We start from the raw sequence: 10,168 nt of genomic DNA, 5'->3' as shown, positions 1-10,168 counted from the left end.
ACCATCCTCCATATGAGTGAGGCCAAGCATAGGGAAAGTCATGGCAACCTCTAGTCCAAAGCCTCCCTCCATACTAGCCATGATCACTATATAGGTGATCTCCATTGTCGTCGCCCAAAGCACTCCCACAGATAGGGATTTGCACCCTCTAGTACATACTTTGCATACCTATCATGGATCGGCACTCTCAATATCCACCATACATCCAATAAGATAATAGTCACCTATCTTGTAGGTAGATGGAAGGTAGAGGTTGGTGTATGCCACCACTCTATCAATGCTGACAACTATGTTGAGTGTGCCCTTAGATCTGGTGACTCATGGACTTGTTGTAGTCCACAAATTTGAATGTGCCCCCACTCAGCCTCTATGAGAATCTTAGCTAACACCATCATTGGGGGATAGTGTTCCCTTCACTGAAATTTCACTATGATCATCTATAGCATAGACATGCAATAGTCAATTTCCTATTTATTTCTAGCTCTTTTTGCTTATCTAACCATGGGACATCATGCTCTATTTCCTCCCTCCCGGTCATCCCCATCACTTGAATTTATAGATTGGTTCAAATCAGTGGAGATGCAAATCTACATAGATGTGGATTGGTGGAGATAACAAAACTATGGAGACATTGATCTAACATCTCTAGTAGCTATGTAGACACTAGTTTTCATGTTGGTAGCTACTCTTTTGTTGTCTTCAAAGATGACAATATGAAGATCATTGTCTCTAACCCTATCTCTGCCCCTTTTTTCCCCTTTTTCATTTGCACAAATGATAGGAAGAACCTTGTTTTCTTCAAAGATGATAGGACATATCATGTCATCTCCATAGAGCATTTTTCCCTATTTTGTTGTCTGTGAAGATAATGGAGCAGAGAACTGTCGTCTCTGCCTTGACCCCATTTTTTCCCCATTTATTGCACATTAAATGCCAAAATCAAATGTGTAATTAAAACTTTGACAAGAAGGGATAGTCAACCTACTAGTGGTCCCATGTTAGCTGACCTCTAGTGCTCTTAGACACACTCTCTAAGCTATAGTCTCTCGATAAGATCCAATGCTTCACTCTGGTTCTATGCTCTCTAAGTGTGCAAATTACTCTTCCATGTGCCCATTTATGGCTTACATATGCCCTTTGAGATTCCCTTTTGAGCCCATGTGTTTTACTTGGCAATGTCTACCTTGTTTATCCCCAAGTCATGCAAAATCTTCATCTATGCCTTTTTCCTCCCCTTTCTTTTCTTCTAGGGTCTATTTTGTGAAAATTGCCCAACATTTACTTTTTTCTCTATTTTAATAAGGGGGCACCCTCCTCAATCATTGCTATGACACAAATCTTAGGAATTATATCCTCTTTGGGGCAACCTATATTTTCTTTTCTTTGATATAATGTCATTTCAACATCACATCAAAGAGAGGCAAAATGTAGATGCTTAAAATCATTCCAAACACTATATTAATTTATTTAATATTTCTCTTGACATTATAATTAATTATTTATTAATTAATTATATTTTTCATATTCTTCTACTTATTTAATTAAATATGTTCATTTTCCTAATGTATTTAAATTTTATTTAAATACATCCCCTCTAATGTACTAAATTTGTTTATGCATAGTGCTCAATAAAATCCCCTTTTAAATAGATCTCAATTTATTTAAATCCCTCCACTTTATTAAATTCTCTAATCCTATGATTAAGCTAAAACTTATTTAACTTAATCCCAATCTCATCCTAAAACCTAGTCTACATCCTCACTCTCATCCTTCTAAGCCTACCCATTAATTTAATCTCACTTAACTAATCCCAAACATCTTGCTAAACACATATTACCCCCTAATTATTTGCTCACACATGTGTGAGAAACTCAAGATCCAAGAAATATTTCAATATATTATTTTATTCAAAAATTCTTACACTCTTACACACTTGTCCCCCTTTCCTTTCTCCAAGGTTTCTCACACATGTGTGAAAAAACCTTGAGCCATCCCTTTCATCCAAAAGGTTTATGTTGACCTTTGCATGACTTGTCCCCTTAGTCCATGTGCCTCCCTTGTGGCACCTATGTAGATGCCACATAGATGCCACCTCCACAAGGCCTCTCTCAAGCCTATAAATAGAGCTCTTGTCTCAAGCATTTCTCATCTCCCTTATTTGCATTGTTATCATGCCAGTATAGTTCTAGAGCTCTTAAGTGATTTTTGTGCATTGTTACTAACTTTTGGTAGTTTCTAGTTCATTCTAATTTGCATTGTTAACTTAGTTTGACTTCTTCCATCCACATTCACCTTCCTTGAGTGCTTTGAACATGGTTGTATACATAGCCATTGTTTGAAACACTTTCTTCATATCTAGTTAGTTATACACTTTGCATTTCATTTCAAGCATATTGGGATTCAATAGTTGTGTTTGGGAGATCACATTCACATCCTTTCAACTTGAGCACACCAGCAAGGCCTCTTATGGGTGACCTTGTTGAGCTACTTTAAGGTTGCATGAGGACTTTTTTTTTGGTTGTATCAAGTTGTAAAACTCAAGCATGTAATTAGTTTTATTTTTCTTTCTTTTGAATCTTTAATATGCAAATAATACTAATGTTTGATTTTTTTACATGTGCTCTTGATAGTTTAGGTTTTCTTGCATACAAGAACCTTTTCCTTTTATGAGATAGGTGCATCATTATCAAACCTTACACTATTTCCATCATAATAATTCAAGTTAATGAACTTACTTTTATCTCCAGTCATGTGATGTGAACACCCATTGTCAATGATCCATTTGTCATTCTTGTTCACAAAAGACACCAGTATAGTTGCCTCATCCTCATCAGAATCATCCTTCATTGTAACATATGCCACTTCATCAGCATGATCATCATATCCATCTTTAGTTTCCTCTTCAGCAATGTAGCAAGACTTCTTTCCTTTGTCTTTGTAATTTCTTTTGTCTTCACCTCTTCTACTTTTGTACTTATCTCCACCATTATAATTTTTCTTCTCTAGGCATCTAGTATCAATATGACCAACCTCATTGCAATTGAAACATGTGATATGTAAATTGCCTTTAAATTTTCCTTTACCTCTATGAAATCTCCTTGCTATTAGTGCTTCAAGTTGTTCTTTATCTTCCTCATCTATATCACTATCGCTAGAAACATATTTTACCTTTTTATTCTTTTTCACAGTAGGTTCCTTCAATGATAGCTTGGCTTTGAAAGTAGATTCAACATTGTTAGATTTGAAATTATCAAAATTAGATAGCTCAAATGTAGTGAACCTATGTACCAAACCTTTAAGAATCAAATGAGAACCTAGTATGCATCTTAGTTCTTGTATTGCAAAAACTCTTATAGCATAAATTAGCAATAGTGTTCATAAAACTTTTCTTAGTATAGTCTCATCATCTATCTTACCAGTAGCTCCTCTTATTACATTAACAACATCTTTCATCCTAGAGAAATATTGAGCAACATTCTTATCTTCTTGCATTCTCATATCATATAACTTACCTCTAAGACTTTTAGATTTGGCTTTTAGAACATTTGTGTATCCTCCATAAATAGTGTGAAGAGCATCTCACATTTTTGTTGCACTATCACAACCCTTGATATCATCAAACTCAACATAACTTTAGGGCAAAGGCAATCTCCAACATTGCATGGTTGTATTTTTTCTTCTTTTTCAAATCTCTAGCAGTTAGGACTCCAGTGGGATTGACATGCTCTGTGATGATGCTAGATTGTGCATGATCTCCAAGACCTCCTAGGTGCAGCTTCATCAGACTTTTCTATGTAGGAAATTTATCTCTATTAAGCTCAGGCACCTCTCCTTTTGACATCATGATCTTTTGCTTCTAGTACCTTCAAACTATTTCTCTTAAGCATGTGGCTCTAATACCAATTGTTGGAATTCTTTAGAATAACTAAGGGGGTGGGGGGTGAATCATTTATCAGGGGTCAAGATGTACAAATAAACTTTTCATAGCTTAGTGAACCCATATCCATGAAACATATTCATTATGCATGCATCCATTGGATCATACAATCACTTAAATTTTGTAGGTTATTGTCAAATCAACTTTGTAGAAATGCAAGCATGAAATATATTATATTCAATAACACATTTGACACAATGATTTTATGTGGAAACCCAATTTGGAAAAAACCACTAGTAACATACTACTCATTCTCACTCTTCTAAAGTGATGGCCTGCGAAAGGCCAACCCTATTAAAGGTTACAATGCATATTGTTAAATGTGACTTGGTTGGAGGATTTTAATCACCCTATTAAGAGTGAGCCTTTTTTAAGGACTTTAGATCATTCACTTGGAATGTCACCCAATTAAAGGATTTACAAATGACTATTAGGTCAAACTAAATCCATAGGATTTACCCTAGTCTGATATAATTGTTAGAAACTAATAGTAAGACTTGATTTGATAACAACTTACAACTCACTTTTTAGATTACAAATCTTAGTTTTAGTCCCCCATTCTGCTTGGCTTTCACACACTTTAGCTTCAATATCTGGTCCATCCTTCAAGCATCCAAACCCTTAAGTCTTCTTTCTTTTCTTGTCAATAGTAGTCTATTCTCTTTGGTCACTAAATGAAGCAATTCCTTAGACTCCTTGTCTTCCTTAGGTTCTTGCACATGAAAATTTTTACTTCTAACTAGCCATCTCTATAAATAGAAAATTTAGATCTTTTTATGTTCATCCTCTATCATCCATTTTAGGGTTAGGTAGGATTAGGTAGGATTATGTAAATTACCCATCTTTTCATTTTATTCGCTTCTAGAAACTCCTCCTTCAATCTTCTTTAAATTCAGCTCAAAATGGTTCATCTTGAGTTCTATGCCACCATCTCATTGAGTTTATCTTCCACACGGTTCACACAATCCAAGGAATCAAACTTGTTAGCTTAGATTCATTGAATTAATGATCTTTGTCATAATGTTGTCACTTAGCATTAACTTTCTTTTGATGCTTGGCACACACTACATTTCTTGACATCCACCATCAAATCACTTTGAACAAACTAAAGTTTACTAGTGCCTGACATCAACTAAAATTTACTCAGCTAATATGGTATCACTCAACATACACTGAGATTTGACTTTTCTCAACTCCAACTAATTTTTTGCTCAGCCTACACTAACTTTTCTCAACATCTACTATGTAGATTGTTAAGCTTGGTAGACACAATTCATTTTACTTATTTTTCTGAACTTAATTAGTATATCCATCTATTGCAACCTTAAGTAGATAATTAATGCACTATAATATCATTGTCTTAAGTAATATTTTTTCTCCTTTTCCATATCTTAGCTCAACCTTTCCTCTAGGTTTTTTTGTTACCTCATTTGATCAAATCCTCTTCATCAATCAAACAAATTATAGTACTCAAATCATCTAAGAAATTGTCTTACCAAAAAGTAGCAGGTTTGACATCAGCAAAAAAATAATGATTGAAACACATTCTCATACTTGTATCAATATATTTTCAATAAGGCACACCAAAACCAAGCACATAGCAATAAAATATCATTTTTTGATAGAATTGGTGCAAGATAAAGAGGAAAGATTGGAATATGTGAATATTAAAGAACAAATTGTAAACATATTCACTAAGTCATTACCTAAGGATGCATTTTTGTATCTAAGAGGTAATTTAGGGGTTATTCCCTATCCAAAGGTCACTAAATGAAGTTTAGTGATGCATCAACCAGTGCATCTTGAAGATCAGTTAGTTGATGTAGTATTGCAAAAGAAAAATTGCATATGAATTAGTATATCAGGTACTTTGATATTCACTGAATATTGTCTTTTACATGAGATGTTAGAGAGGGAAGGTTTATTGTCATATTCATAGAAATTTTATAAAGGGAGAGTTTTGTGATGAGAGAGAATATATAAGGTTAAGTTGAGGGTTGAATCTATGGAAGTGTGGAAGAATAGAAGATTCTTAAAAGAAGAGAATTAGAAGGATAAGCAGAATATCCTTGTGGAGCTGAAAAGATACATTCAATCAAAAAGGATCAAGCATACAAGAAAAACTTGAGATTTGTAATCAGAAATTTAGTTACATAAGAAATCAGATCATCTCATTGTTACTCTCTAGCCATTATAGTATTGAAATAAATCTCTTAACAAAGTTGGCTTAACGGCTACTTGTAGATCCTCTAACAAGGTGACGTTTCTAGATTGAAGTGTCTAAAGACCTCTAACAAGGCCACTCCTAATAGGGTGATTAAATCCTCTAATAGGGTCACACCTAATAGTTTTTTTTTTAACCTTTAGTAGGGTTGGCTCCTAATAGGACTCACTTCAAAAGAGTGAAAATCAGTAACTAGTTATAATTGGTGGTTTTTCCCAAATTGGGTTTCCACCTTAAATCTTGGTGTTACTTGTGTTCATGATATTTATTTTATGTATGCAACTAAGTTAAGTGAGGTTAATCATAGATAATGTCTTAAGATTTTTATTTTCTAAGTTACAGTTGTTATTTTAGTGTTTGTCAAGTTACAACACTTACCAGTGTAAACCAAGTGCCTTTGTGTTTGTTGAGCATCAATATTTTTAGTGAAGTTTATATTTTGTGTTGACATCTAAGGGATATAGGATTTATTTTAGTGGTAACTAATTCTCTCCCCCCCCACCCACCCACCCGCTCTTAGTTACTCCTCTTATATTTCCAACATGTCTATGTTGCTATGAAAAAAGATTATGCTAAAGATGAGAAAAATCTATTAATTTCATATGTGAGTAAAGGAGATAGGTGGATAATTGATAGTGGCTACTCACACCACACGAGTGGTGATAAAAGTAAGTTTGAGACCATGGAACCATATAAGGGTAGTTGTGTTAAATTTGGTAATGATGCACCATATCTTTTGAAAGGTGAAAGATCAATAGAATTGAGTGACAAGATCAAATGTGACAATGTTTATTGAGTTGAAGGACTTAACTATAATCTATTGAGTATTTCATAGTTGAACAATACAAGATACAAAGTTGAATTCCATCACAAGAAGGCCAAGATATTTGATATCATTAGTGAACTAATTGGAAGTGGTGATCAAAAAAGAGGTAACTTGTTCTATCTAGATATATTTGATGAGACATGTTTTTTTGCACAAAATGAAGATATATAGTTATGGCATAAGAGGTTATATCATGTGAACTTTAATAATTTGGTAATAATTAGTAAGATGAAAAGAGTAAGAGGGTTACAAAGATCGAAGAAACCTAATATTGTTATGTGTAAACACTAACACTTGGGAAAATTGACAAAGTTTAGTTTCAAGAGCAAGACATACACATCTAATTATATTTTGGAATTGGCTCATACTGACCTATGTGGACCTATTGGTGTGAAAAGGTATTGTGGAGACAAATATTTCATTCTATTTGTTGATGAATATTCTAGAATGATGTCTATGATGTTTCTTAAAAAAAAAAATTGATACTTTAAGAAAGTAAACTCTAACACTTTTTACTTGTTTAAGTGGTATTTGGCCAAATTTGAAAAGGAAACAAGTAAGAGTTTGAAGTTCTTGAGATCTGATAGAAGGGTCCAAGAATTTGTCTCTAATGAATTTAATATATTTTGCAATGATAGAGGAATCAAAAGATAGATGTTAGCACCTAGGACCCCTCCCCAAAATGGAATAACTAAAAGGAGAAATAGATAAATCATGGACTACACTAGAACATTGATGATGGAGAAGAATATGTCATAGAAATACTGGAGAGAAGTTGTAAGTATAATAATTTATACTTTAAACAAAGTACAAGTCAAGAAAGGTATGAATGTTACACCCTTTAAATTGTGGTATATTTATGCACCTAATGTAAAGTATTTTAAATTTTTTGAAGGCAAATGCTATATATTTAAAGATACTAGAATTGGAAAACTTGATGCTAAGAAATATGAAGGCATATTCTTAGGATATTCCACTAAGAGAAAAGCTTATAAATGTTTGAACTCTAACACTAACAAAGTTGTGGAAGGTGCAAATGTAAAAGTTGATGAATATGCAAAATAGAATGTGTATCACCTAGCTTAGTAATGCCAATTGAAAAATAACTATTAATTGAAAGCTTTAACAAAACCAAAAAAGAAAACACCTAAGATAGGAACAATTGTTATCACCACAAAAGGAAGCAAACCAAGAATGGTAGGATCCTAATGGTATAACATCATAATGCAATGGATTTTTCCTTGATTTAAGATGTGTATGCACACAAGATATGCTCAAGCTTTAGATGGATGAATGGAGTGAATGAAGAAAGGTTTCAACAATGGATTCATGGAGTGATTCCAACATTATAATGGTATTTTGGTAGTTTATGAGCTCTCAAAATAGCATTATAACTTTGCATGGAAGGTGGATGATTTTAGTGAAGGAAGGAGGTTCAATTTATAGCCCAAGGGTTGAAGGAATGGAGGGTCAAGATGTCAAGATGATGAGATGGTGAGGGAGGGTCAAGATGCACTCAAAAGGGAGCACAAAGATTGTGCTTGTTTAGGACCAATGGAGAGGTGACAAGTGTCACAAGGAGAATGCATGTGAGAGGATAGGATAAGGGTTGGTCAAAGGAGTAATGAGGGAGGTTGAGTATGTAAGAGGGATGTAAGAGCCATTAAGGGAGGTGTAAGAGATATTTTGAGGATGTAAAAGGTGTGGTTGAGTTTGTTGACTTTGGCTTGGGTTAGCAAGTCTTAACCCTTACTTAAAGTTGTGCACATTCTTAGGAGGGGGATTAGGATTAGTTTAGAAAGGGGGTTAGGAGGGCAAGTAGCTTAGCTTTGATGGGATGGGTTAGTTAGGTGGCTAAGTGAGGTTAGTAAGGGTGAATGGGTTGGATAAGGGGTTAGGATAGGGTTTAGGAAGGTTTTTAAGATTTTACGTATTTTATTAAATGGTTTATTCAATAAAATGACAGTGTGGAATTAAATTGAATAGATTTGATAATTTATTTAATTTAATAGAGGAATTGGGATTTAATTGATAAATTGATTTTGGGTGATCATTTGATTTTATCAATTGGACTATAGTTAATTAAATTAATTAATTAACTAGGGGACGATGATTAATTAATTAAATAGTAAATATTTAATCAATAATGTCTTAGAAAAAATAAATATGATTACTGATTGATGTAATCAGATTTAGGTGTCTACATTTTGCCCCTCTTTGACATAGTATTGAAACAACACTATTTCAAAGAAGTTTGAATATCGACGGCATGAAGAAGACTTTTTAAAGCAACATGGTTGCCCCAGTCTCAAGTAGAAGAGGAGAGAATGGACTGTGTGATGCCCCCTCAAGAAGGTGGCAGGGAGAGAAGGTGAGGCCCCTTAGCTTCTTGAAAAGTACAAGAATCTAGGGTGAGCAAGAGGACAAAGAGTGGCTAAGAGAAGGGGGGGAGGGGGGTAAGGAAGTTCATAGTCTCACTACAAGAGAATGATAAAAAAGGAAAACCTTGTCCACAAGGATAACCAAGGATTAAGAACACTGGTTATAGGGTCAAGGGGGAGGGGTGATTGGCTATTTAAATTGAACCCAAGAAAGTGATTTGGAAGATGGTAGGGTTGGGGAGGTTATGATTCTAGGATTTATGATTGGTGATGACTAAGATTATGATTGACATAGAAGCTATGATTATGATTGATTCAAGATATATGATTATGATTGATGTAGGAGATATGAGGATGATTGATTCAGGAGATATGATTATGATTGATTCAAGAGCTATGATTATGATTGATGTAGGATTGGATACCATGGGAGTGATAGATTGGATAGATCATGATGGTAGGATTGATTGGATGGGATGCTTGGATAGGATGTTTTGATAGGCTGGGATGTTATGACAAGAAAGGATGATTTGATAGGATGGGATGCATGGATAAGGATGGGATGCGTGAATAAGGATGGGTTGCTTTGATAGGATGGGAGTGTGAAGGAATTTAGTAAAGCTTGAGTGTGGGGGTGTTCCAAAGGGGAGCACCACCATGTAGTTGAGGATTTAGTTTGATATAGGAATATTGGGTATATGCCAAGGTTACTAAGAACATAAAGGTTTTTTCCCCAATATTACATAAGACTGATGCAAAAAAAACACACAAGGATTTCCCTAGCATCACACATGAATCTT

This window comes from Cupressus sempervirens, chromosome 4, assembly GCF_028749045.1.
Source record: "Cupressus sempervirens isolate cs-2001-9-10 chromosome 4, ASM2874904v1, whole genome shotgun sequence".
NCBI lineage: Eukaryota > Viridiplantae > Streptophyta > Pinopsida > Cupressales > Cupressaceae > Cupressus > Cupressus sempervirens.
Note: the sequence above shows the minus strand (reverse complement) of the source record.